This window comes from Drosophila teissieri, chromosome 3L (genome assembly GCF_016746235.2).
Source record: "Drosophila teissieri strain GT53w chromosome 3L, Prin_Dtei_1.1, whole genome shotgun sequence".
In the NCBI taxonomy this organism is placed as follows: Eukaryota; Metazoa; Arthropoda; class Insecta; order Diptera; family Drosophilidae; genus Drosophila; species Drosophila teissieri.
The window spans coordinates 20219020-20231703 of record NC_053031.1 but is presented as its reverse complement, the minus strand read 5'-3'; the positions used below and the strand labels follow the sequence as shown (position 1 = coordinate 20231703).

The 12684-nt window shown below is 39.7% G+C and overlaps 1 protein-coding gene across 1 annotated transcript in view; it reads left to right on the top strand.

The window, feature by feature from the left end:
• Positions 1 to 12438, top strand: part of LOC122615696 (prolactin-releasing peptide receptor) — a 31383-nt gene extending 18945 nt beyond the window's left edge. Inside the window, exon 3 of the mRNA XM_043790749.1 lies at positions 10278 to 12438. The gene's annotated coding sequence lies outside the window, so the exon portion shown is untranslated. The remainder of the gene's footprint in view (positions 1 to 10277) is intronic.
• Positions 12439 to 12684: the final 246 nt, after the last annotated feature.

Sequence of the window (12684 nt, the reverse complement as noted above, 5' to 3'; positions counted from 1 at the left end):
ATTAATTATTTCACTTTGTAAGGAATTCCCCTTTTTTACCACGCCACTGGCAAGCAAATAAAGTGTCTTAAGAGCACTTCGGCACTTTAGGATACGTATACCAAGCCGTCTTTATGCTGTCGGCAGCTGGTGAATAAGCCAACTTGAATGACAGACAGATATTTGATGCAAATGACTGGCTGCCAGTGTGGAAACGAACGCACTTAATGAAGTTCCCTCTTGGCCGAAAGGAAGTCTCTAATTGATGCCTGAATACATGCCAGTTAGCCTCCTTTCCATGTGGTAATCGATAGTGTGGCAGCTGGCTCCCAGATTTACCACAGATTTTCCAATTATCGGAGTGGTTTGAGATGGAAAAAGATGGAAATGCGGAGCAGCGGAGATGAATGGAGTATACCCCAATTAGACTCCAAGTTTAATAAAGGAAATGATAAAAACAAGATGCAACTTAGAAGAGACCACTTCAAATAGTTCAAGTGTAGCTCGTACATATATATTTCTACAAATTATTTAAAAGGCTACTTTGTTGTAATATTACTCTTTTAAGTCTGAACTTCTCATCATTCCCACGATAAAGCCAATTCTACCAATGCAGCCACGACCTTGCCTTAGCACTCAATTCAAAGTGTTTGGGGGAAAGCCAGCCATATATTATATGTATGTGCTTATAGTGTTTGGCTGCCAGAGTGCTGATGCCCATATGGTCGTCGGGTCAAAACAAACAACAAACACGGCCATTAGAGCCCGGCGAATATCCACAGAAAGAGCCCTGGACTTGGCCAATTAAGCAATTACGCTAACAAGCTTTATTACGTTGGGTAAGCTAGACTGAGCCAACAATGGGTGGCTAGTCAACTGGCCAAGGTGTTGAGCAAACAATTAAATCGGAGAGCGGAAAGGACAGCAGAGGGATGGCATCCGATTCCGGTTCTAGCCTTGGATGCGTGAGTCCTGTAGTCCTGTAGTCCGGGAGTCCTGGAGTCTTGGAGACCTAGCTAAGACCACTTTAAAGTGGACCAAATTAGGTGCTAAGGACAGCCTGCGGGAAATTTATGAGCTAAAACTTTATTTTTCCTGTTTGCCCATCGGCATAAATTATAGAAAACAAGGGACCTTCCGTCGGACCCCCAAGGAGTTGCCTGTCTGCAGAGGAAAGTGAGAAAAGAAGGAAAACTTTCGACACATTAAAAATTGATGGTCATAAATTTTATTGACTTGTTGTCGGGCTGCTCAGTAAAAGGTATATATAATGTATATGTAAGGACTTGCTCCATCAGCTTGATGCCTCTTTTTATGCGCCAAACGATTATGAGGCCCCCAGACATGTTGAACTAGGCTTAGTTAAACAGTCCTGGCATTTAACTCACTCATCCAAAGTGCCCTAGGACAATTACGATTGTACGGGGTGAGTCTGCCAAAGGGGTTTGTGTATATAGATATATATAAAGACATGTCCGGCACGTAGAGTTTCCCGGATGAGGCAGCCGCTGGAATTTCTAACTGACTGGGCACCCATTCGATTTACACTGGATGGAGCGGGATTGATCAAATTAAAAGATTTCCAATATTCATTTTTCAATGCGAAGGCAGCGCCCCGTTGAGGAACATGATTGGCAAACAACTGAGAAGAAAAATATTTTATTAGAAGAGCATTTAAGTGAGGGGGCAAATCAATAAGAAGCTGCTTAGCTTTATTGGCTGCAGAACTTTTGAAAGTGGTTTCACCATTTGTATAATAATAATTTCTAAGAAATAGTATCAGTTCTTAGAAATAATAAGGATAAGGATCAAATAAGCCAATGAAATTCCCGGAAATTGATTTCATTTCTCCGAGTGTCCTGTTCATTCCAAGGAAAGTGCGTCAGAGTGTGTGCTGGCTTAGTGTCTGGCTGCATTCAGTCTTTGTTATTGATGAAAATTGTCTATAAAAGCGAGCCAAGTTTATGCTCCATTAAATGCCATAAAAGGCGTTTGCCATGACTTATATGTGAGGAACGTGGCAGACAGTGGTCAGGTTGGACTTAAACAGAAGCACTTACAGCCCCACTGTGGTAGTACATACATATATACATCTAATTTATGCTTGAAGTTTTCCATTTGATCCCTGACTCTTTATGGGAATGGGAATGGGGGAGAAAGTCCTGGTCCTAGTCCTGGTCCTGCCCCATCTCCTTGACTCGACCGTGTTGACAGCAGAGCTTAGCGCCACTTAATATGAGCCAAAGGCAATATTAACTTGACAGTGGCTCATCCAACTGGGAAATCGAGACGGGGTGTGGCTCTGGTGGCCTCTGGAGCTGTCTTCATTAGCTACTTTATTAACAGTTAATTAAATTTTGTGTTTAATGATTGGCGAGACAAAAGTCAAGAGGGCGGGTGGGTGCTAAAGCTAATATTAAAAATGCTTGCGGCTTGGCATTTATTAAAGATCCCGAAAATGGCAATTTCGGCTGGAGGAAACCGGCGGTTCCTAGGCTGCCAAGCCGGCAATTACAAGTTTAATGAAACGAGAAATGCCTTTTATAATAATTGGCCAAGCAAAAGCGCCCAAGCAGAGGCCAACAAACAGTTTCAGCACAAGTAATTTTCGGGATAATAGACCAGAGAATTTGTTTTGATGGTGCCAGCCAGCTGACCCTCTGGTTTTTTGCCCTTCTGGTTAGAAATGTGAAGAAGCCTGTGCATATGACATGGCCAGAAAATCCCTTTCAAAATAGCTGAAATCTAATTACACATTCTGCACAGAATTTCTCGCATGCTTCAGGATTGGAATTCACTCTTTCATTCCTCTCGAGGAGTGCGAGTGGAGGACGTATGCTTTTCAAAAGGTTCAAATACATAATTATGCAGCTTAGAGTCTCGAATGACAACCGTGCAAAACATGGAACCCACGGAAAAAAATCAAGCAGAACAAGATGGGCAAACAAAAAAGCTGCGGCAGAGTCAGCCAGGCGTGGTAATTGGGTCGGAGTCGTGGAGTTCCCAGGGAGAAAGCCAGAGCAGCCCGAGAAGTGCCTTGGAACACCAGCCATTCCGGCTTGTGGAAGTGTCTAGGCGGAGGACTCCACCTGTCAGCAGGTGGCGTTGCCAGGGACTTAAAGGGCGTCAAGGAAAAGTTCGCTTGGCTCGAGAGCCTGTCATAAACGAGCTGTGGACTAGGGGATTTTTTCAGCCATTTCTTAATTTATGTGCGAGCGAAGGCAAACACAATCTGAATGCTAAAAAATAAACAATGTGGACGGGCCTCGACGAAATGTTCATATTTAAAGAGTTTGTACTTTAATTCTTTAAGGAGAAAAGAAATGAGAGCTTACCTCTGCCTGGAAAAAGTAGTGAAAGCCACGAAAAACTTTCACGTGGTAGGATGAAGGAGCGTATGAAAAAACCAGAGAGTGCAAGGAAAATCCCTTCATGGAAATTACAAAAGACCGCTGAAATATTATCACAAACGCGGATGAGTTTCTCATTCTTGTTGAATGCGTATAGGAAAAAGACTTTTTGATGTCCTTTAAAAAGTAGTAAAAGAAAACAGGCATAAGAATTATAGTTATTAAAACCTATAACTTTTTTTACTGGGTGATAAGCACTCAGTTGCACAATACTTTAAGCCATAAGATGGGTGAAAAAAAGAAAATAAATTGCTGAAAATAAGAATTTCTCAGAAAAATATAATTTGTGTTTATCACATTTCGAACATTTTTCGTTTTTCGCATCACTTTAGGCTTCAGCTTCTCACATGGTTATGGTCGAAATTCTGTCTACAAGAGGGGGAAATCCTGACAAATTTCTGCCTCATAATTTATCGTGCACAGGTAAAGAGAGAAACCTGCCACAAGGCATACAAATCCCGCAAACAGAAAGGAAAATTCACCAGAAAAGCTTGGCTTGAAAAAATGTCTACTTTTTCATCGATTATCTTACTTTTCCATTTGGACCACCAAAAATTGTCTGTTCCTTAGCATTGTTAAGGGTCATTAGAGGAAATTGTAATTAAAGTCTTGGTCAAAATCAATCACGCTAAAGCAACAAATCAAGTTAAGAGGAAATAAGAATGTATTGCAGAAATGAAAAGCGACGGGAAAAAAATCCTGAGCATTAACATTATTTTAATCAAGGGAGCTACGCCGAGTGTTGCGGCTCAGATTGGTATCTCAGCCATCCAAACTCCAGCTCATGCTACAAAAAGCAGCGATTTTTCTTGTTCTTTTCGGAGACAATATGGAAACGACCTGCATGTCATTAAGCCACAGGCATCCTTACAAGTGGCGGGAAAAATCATCAGTCATTTTCGACGGCACTTTCCGTCAATGACAATCAGGCTGAGTGGGTCGCGGTATTGGGCTTACGATCCAAATCAATCGGTGAGCGGACAGTTTGAGCAAAGGCAAGTTTTAAATCAGATATAATTCAGTATGTAAAGGCGGGATGGATGCGTGTATGGCTCCTGTGATGGATTGCCTATCTTAGTAATTAATTAGAATTGGAGTTGGATCGGGTAACATCCGTCTGTTCGTCTGTCTGTCCGTATGAATATAACTAGCATGAAGATTCTAGTGTAGCCAACGCTGAAGTTTGCTTCAGAATGTCTCAGACCTTAATTCCTAAAAACAAAGTTTTGTAATTTCTTTCACATTTTAATACATTTCCTAACAATTATAAAAGAGAAAAAGTTAGTGTGATTACAAAGGAGAAATTTGAACATTTTTGACATTTCGATAAATATTATGAAAAAACTGCACTGTCTACAATTTGTCGTTGATTTGATCTTGTTTACAGAACAGTCGAAAAAAAATGTATTCGCTTCTTGCACAAACAATGTTTTTCCACCAAAAAACAATTCAGTTATCCAAAGGTGGAATGGTCTACCTCGTTTTTTTTAGCTTATAACAACATTTGGCACTCCAAATGAACTAAAAATTGAACAATAAATGGAAATATACCAAATTTATAAAATCGTCTTAAATAAGAGAAGTACGTTAATATTGGAAGTTAGCTACGCAAATAAACAGTGTACAAAAATTGATTAAAATTGCCAGGGTATCTGATATTCTACACAGAAGCAACTTCGACAAGTTCCAAATAACTTCTTATCGGTGGTATTTATTTATTTTATTATTTCTGGTGTTTACTGAAATTGATTTGTACAATTTTTCCGCATCCCAAATAGGATTTCCTTTTCTTTTTGATTCCCGTGTCCGACAGCCACAAGAACCACCACCCTACGTGTCTGGCATATCAATAATACGCATATATATTAAAGAAAGCGATTGGCGCTTGACAATCCGGACCAGCTCAACTTATTTATTATTGAAACGACGAGGGTGAATTAAAATTAAATTTTCCGTTTATTTCCCGCGCGTGTTTTATCAACTCTTCCCCGAAGACCTCCGCAGGCAAATTACTTTTATAAACTCTCCGACAAACCACAGCCCGCTAAAGTCCTTCAAAATTCGCTCGGGAGACCGCAGTGGTTATTGGGTGAGGGGAGAAATATTTGAAAAATGTAATTTTGTCTAAAACGCGCCAAGGAGACAAAAAAAAGGCTCTTTCATTTTAAGTTGCTGGCTCCCCTTATTGCTTTCATAACATTGTCTAAGCTCAAGTTAATATTTTGAGTAATGCCACATCGTCTGAGCGTCTAAGTGAGTCCCTGGTCGGCGGATATTTATGACTTTAGATATATCAGCGCCACTAGCAGGCACAGTGCATCTTCCAAATGGTTCGCCATTTTTCCCAACCTTAAGTCGCGCCTTTTGGCCATTATTGTGTGGTAGAAGTGTGGCGTGAATAAACTGAAAACAAGTTGCCAAATCAGGGTCGCAAATGGATGTTTGACAACTTTGTTGGCAGCCAAATTAAAGGGGTTCCATTGAGATAAAAAGTCAGCTAACGATCGAGAGCCTCACAGCTATCAAAGGTTTACCACATTCCCGACTAGTTGCGGTACAATTGCGATTACGATTTCAATACAAACAAAAAATTATAAAGCTTCCTTGAACTGTACTTCGATTGAGGGTCAGATATAATATACGCCTTTAAAACAACTATGTAAATAAAATCCCACTTCCGAAAAAGAATGTTAGTCCCCCAATTCGTCACATAGTCCGTTAGCGCTTGATATTCCGAAATAAATTACAAGCGCGATTACCCCAAAATAGAATTATGTTAAAAGTGCATTGCCCTAGGTGGAATATTTCAGTAAGCGGATGGCTCAAGAGCTCAGACCTCACTTAACCCCGTCGACTTGAAGACTTGACATAAGGTCACTGTCCATGACTTGACTAAGCAGAATTTTCCGGCAGATTTGCATGGCCTTAACCAGTACTGAACTCTGTCGACCCGGCCTGAAAAGGGGGTCCCCTTCTGACGACAGTAAATATTTGCACGATGACTGTCCACACACTCTAGCCTGAAAAGCCTTGGAATCCTTTTTTTTTCGGGTACAGATTTTCTGCCCACTTTTGGTGGGAGGGGAGAAGAAGCTGCTCTTTTTCCGGCCCACTCTCGCAATGTAAATCTATTTTAATGTATGCAGCAATTAAAAATACATCAGTTTACTTTCGGACGCCTTTGACAGCATCCACTTCCTGGGCCTTCGTCCTTCGTCCTGTCATTTAATGCGCCATTTTGGGCTCATTAAATTTCATAGCGTTAAATGTTCCCATGTTCCATGCATACATTGAGTAATTTTTTGTACAATTTTCTGTAATATTCAAGCCTCCATCCCTTTTCTCTCGGCATAACTTAAACACCAAGTGAAAGAATTCCGGAGCCGGTATGTCTGAACTCCACCATTAAACGGTGATGTCAGTGCGACACCTTCATTTACATAAGGACCAACACGTGTCGGCGACTGTCATTGAACTGCCATCTGATCCCGTTCCGAGTCCCTTGCCCGTTTCCTCCGATTCCTCCGATTCCTATGATTCCCCCGTTTCCACCTGCATCTGGCTCACATCCTGTTTTGCCTAATTACGCCCTGTGGAAAATTCATTAAATGCCCGACACCCCAATCAGCCGTCTGTCTACATTCGTCGTCTAAATTTAGTCCGCATCGCAATTCATTAAAAAAAGAACATCCTTCTCTGCGAGCTGTTCAGCCGAGGTCCTTGGAATCCGTGTAGTTGTCTGGCTGTGGGGCCTCTGGCATCCACTCCACCAACTCGACATATGTTCTCAGGACCACAGAGTTTGTTTGCGTCGCCTTCTAATTGCGGCCAACTTAAAATCCACTCCAGTCATGAGCGCTCCTAAAGGACAATTGCATGTGGCTGGCATTAAGGATATGAGCAATCCAAGTTACAAGTACTCAGGTATTGACATTCAGGAATTCTCTCGGTGGTTTACTACCAAATCGGAACAGGCAAAGTATGCGCCACCCAAATAAATTAAGTTAATAGTGAAGTGTATTATATAAATCATCAGCTTTTTACCCATAATTATAATGGACTCAGCTTATGCAATAAGTCCCACACTTTAATTGTCGAACACTAAAAATCACCATACAATCGATTTTCTACAGCACTGAAAAAAAGGAGAAAGAAAAAAAGTGATGAGTACATGCAACTAAAGCCCATCAAAGTTAAACATTTTCTGCACTTGCACTTCCTTGTTCGATATTGATTTTTTTTATTGCCTTGTTTTGCTAAACATTTTATTGCCATTTCTTATTTGTTTTCCTGAAAGAACTTTTAGAAACTAGGCTACGAAACACAGCACGAAAAACCCATCTTCAGACCAATAAGAACAATAGCAAAGCAATAAAAGAAACTTTTGTTTTTGGGGACACATTTCGGGAGCATCGGCAATAGGAAACAAGCGCAAAAGTACAATCATTAAAATTAATTACACAAGCATTACTGTGCCGCTGGCAATTAGGGTCCAAAACCGACAGAGGTGAATTTGGCTTGCCAGAGATTTTACAATTTCCACCCACTTCCTGTCAAGGACTCCGATTGGCAGACCGCAGCCAAGTAATTTCATGCACCCCAGACACCGCCAGAAAAAACCCATTTGGTTATTATCATCTGTTTCTTGTTAAATATATAATATAAGAAACAATATCCGAAAACGAATTATTAGGAATTAAATTAGAATTCCATTCAGTCTTTTTTCCTGACAGAAGTATTGTTTCAAAAATAGCAATAATAATACTAGAGCTTGCCCTAAATCCTCCCAGTGCATAAAAGTCCACAGTACACACACAATCACAGTCGACAATAATGAATACTTAATAAGGCGGCGTTCAAGGTGGTCGGACTTTCAGTTCCAGCTGAGGACAAACAAAGGCCAAAGACCATGGCTAAGGCTGCGGGCGAAGTTTACCTTTGTTTGGTCCACCTGTCCACCTCCAGCTGCCATCCATGGGTCCTCGTCCTCCTCCTGTTCATGGTCCTGGTCCTGGTCCTTGTTCGTTGTGCTCCTTTCGCCCTCTTTGTTATTTTTCCCCTTGTTAGGCGGCAAATTTTATTTCAATTATCAACACCCAAGCGTCGGCATTTAGCATTCAAGTTGATTTAATTTGTCAGCAGCAACGCGTCGGTTGAGCACGAAAGCCAGATGTGATTTTTTGTGCACTTTTACTTTCCATCGGACTAAACAATTTGAGTACCAGCTGAACGCTTTACATAAAAAGAAAACCATTTGTTCGATGTGAATTCGAAGTCATTTATAGTATAAAGCATTCCTGGCTAGTTGAAAGGAATTCATTACTGTGTTTGATGGCAATAATTATACCCGATACTCGTTGAGTTACCCCAAGTGTATGTTCCTGAAATCTGTATGCTTCTATAGTTCCTGAGACCTCGACGTTCATACGGACGGACAGAGGAACATATCCAGCTCGACTCCACTATTGACCTGATCAAGAATATATATACTTTATATGGACGAAAACGCTTCCTTCTGCTTGTTACATACTTTTCAACGAAACTATTATACCTTTTTACTCTACGAGTAACGGGTATATAGTAAATATATGCCAAACATGCCAGCCAAATTCCCATTTTAAATTAATGACTATCCCCAGAACGAAACATTCGTCGAATTTCTATCGAAACACAAATGGAAATTGTGGGTGGGTAGTCGACCGCAGTTTGAACATTATTTTTGTGGAACTTTACTCAGAATTGATATTGCAGTTTTAATTAAAATTTACAATAATGGTCGTTAGCTGAAATCAAAAGCCAATTTATTAAGTATGCTTTGTAAAAGACCACAAGTTAAACAAATAAGCGTAGCAGGCTTTTCCCTGAATACTGTCAAGCAAAAACAGTGATTGTGTGAATTTCATTTGAATGGAATTTAAATTCAGAATACATGCAAACAGAAAGATACACTATAATTGAATTGCTTAAACGATAAAGACGGGATTAAGGTCACCCGATATACCAACCACAACACGACCCCGCTGCGTATACGTAATGTAAACGTACATTATTCTGCAGAGAAAAATGGAAAAAAGCGAAGGGGCGTTAGCTGTCTCTTATGCAACAAGTGTTTAATGCTAATTAGGACTTTCCGGGTGAGGACGAACAAGGACATTCCAATGACGACAACAATAAGACGCCGATGTGATGGCGAAGTGATGGCGATGTGATGGCGATGTCAACAAGGACAGGCAAACAATAACGAAAGCGGAGTCTGGGTTTCAAATATTCACTACCGCCTGCAATCCGATGCTCCTTTAATAAAGCAGACTACTGGAGCCCGATGATGGGTATTCAGGCATATGGCCATTAAATTATTTCAATACAGGCAATTTTCTGTTTTTTTCTAGAGTAACTTCAGCACGAAGTTATGGTTTAAAAATTCCGATTCGGATTTAATGTTTATATAATAAACAGTTTGTACTGTTATTGATGTAAAATGTATACTTTATACTTAAGTACACATTCAGTTTCCCCCACATGCAATTCCTACTGTTTTTGTCATTAAAGCGAAATACTCTCTGTGAGCCTTGAATTTTCCTACTGGGCTCATTGAAAGGCGATTTGCGATTTGTAGACGCAAGATGGCAAACAAATTGGCATAAGCTGCTTGCAAGTGAAGAGGTATTACGACGTTCTTGGGGGTTTTGGTAGACGTGGGTGACATGTGCATATCCAATGTGGGAGGTCTTATTTTTGCCCAACGAATGTGTGGGGTATTAATAAATCATTAAACTAAGAATTTCCTGTAAAAATAGCAAATTACACACAAGTACATATTTGTGTCAGTCAATCAACGTTCCAGCTCCGAAACCAATCTAAGCTCCATTCCTCTTTGTGTTTTTACAGATTTTCGAAACGCATTTCTAAGCAACCGACGTGGACGGACTCTTATTGAATTGTGCTAGTAATTCACGCCAAAATAATGCAGGGAAATGCCAGCTGGATTTCGGATGTCCTATTGTAAACCGCACTCAACATGGATGGGCAGAAAAATGCTGATAAATGGCAAATCAAGTGACAACGATGCCGAAAGGGAGGTTGTCTAGCAATTGGCTGAAACAGCTACACAAGTCATTGATATAAGATGTGTGTACATATAGTATATATATTTATATATATTTTATGGGTGGAGTGGTCTGTGAGTGGGTGTGTTAATGGAGTGTGCCGAGGGCAGAACTGCCGCTTTATACAGCTATTTTTTGCCGAATTTTCCGCCGCCATTCAAGCCGCGACAATTGCTGGGCCATTTCGCATATTTACAATGCCTCGCAGGGTGATTCCAACCGCTCCCCGAAGAACAGTTTGCCTTTGTCGCTTTCAATTTGTACCTACCAACTGTCAGACACTTGTCGTTTTGGTCTGGCTTTCGCCAGTCACACGGAATTAAATTTCGAGCGAGCTCTTTTATCCCCAACTGTGTGAAAATATGTCAGCTACAACTCGTTTTTCTGGGCTCCGCATCCGCAGAGCAGAAGAACAATAATTTACCCGACTTCGAAATGCAAACATTCCCACGGCCGATGGAGCACTATAAGGCAAAAAAGCTGAAGCGAGTAAGCTGACATTGATGAGATTTGCACCAAGTCGTTGAATTTGCGAGTTTTGAACTTGACTGACAGTTGGCATTGGCCAAAATGCCGCCTGCAGGCATTACACGGAAATCGAACTGAAAACGAATTAAATCCTATCCCTTAATGCACAATTTGTCACAGAAACCATTGGGCACAGTTGAATACTTTTTGAGTCGTTTTAAACATGTTCCATGTCATGCGTTGGATTTTTCCTATATGTATGTTCCGAACAGTCTTGCGTTATTTTTCCTACTTTTCCCTTAAATTCCGGCGATTTCAGTGGTGCTATATCCATATATAAAGCATCAGGAGTGACACAGTAACTTTAACTGCTGGCAGTCGAGCGAAAAAAACAGTTGTATCACGAAATATTTCGTAGCAAATATAATGTGTCAGGTCTAAGACAGCCATTCACTTATTTATAAGCTGCTCGACATGCTTGTAAAGTATTTCAGAGCATAGGTAAAATTTAAGAATTATAGTATTTATTTATGTATATGTATTTAAATGTAAGATTATCGACTAAGCGCATCAAATGCTAGAAGTAAAGGGAATATGAAAATGAGTGGTCAAAAATATGGAGATACTAAACCAAAAGTTCGCAAAGTTGTGCTGACCATGAGCCCCGCTTTTGAAAGTTTAAGTCTGGCTTTCAAAAACAAGTCACATGATTTGGTGTACTTTTGGTTTTTTCCGATTTGATCACATATTTCTACTGCGTATACGTAATTATAGTTAATGTTAGTCGGCGTTTAAATGAACAATGTTAACTGATAAGATGTTTCGGAATACTCAATGATTGTTCGATAACCTAAAGTTAATTTAAACTGGCATTCAAGCACGAAAGGGTCTCATGAAAGTAATAAGAGTTTTCTATAAAAATCGATAATGTAAACAAAATTTGATGAGTTATTAGCTACAATTTAATGTTGGCTGTTGTATCAATGTATTATGAACGAATAGGATAAGTCATTGAAACTTGTAATGACATTTTAATAGATAAAGAAAGAGTTATTATATCCGTAGGCCTAAGAAAATATTATAAATATTTTAAACAAGATCATACAACTTAGTATTAACGAAAATTGAAACTCAACTTAAGTTAGTACCTAAGTCATTTTAAAATGCGTTTTAAGCTAGGAAGGGAAAGCATTTAAATTATTGAATGTGAGTACGAATATCTTAAGCTAAATGTTGTTAATTCAACACCCACTAGTTAAGGGTTGTGTTTGTAGAGCGTAAATGTTAAACAGGAAAAAGTACACAATTGGAAACTAAATTAAATTGATCCATATGAAACTTTAAACAATATAGAAGCTTCACTAAAGTCGCATGTTAAAGAAATATTTATGTAATATAAAGGAGACACAGCTGAGTATTAATCTTAAAGTAAAAACTGTACTTGTAGCCGAAAAAGATGTTTTAAAATACGGATTACCGACACACAAATAAATAATGGATGTTGAAGCACTTGGAGTGCCTGTTTAAATGAATGTGGGTCTGAATTGCATCTTTAAGTATTTCCATAATAAACTAATCCCAGAGGAATGTGGACGGTTCCATCTTCTCAGCATGTGACAAAGTTGAATGTTCTGCTGGCGTGCTTTGATCAAATAAACAAACAAATGACAAACTGGGAGAAATGTGCAGACAGGCGATTTGTCACTAGGTAATTTATGTAC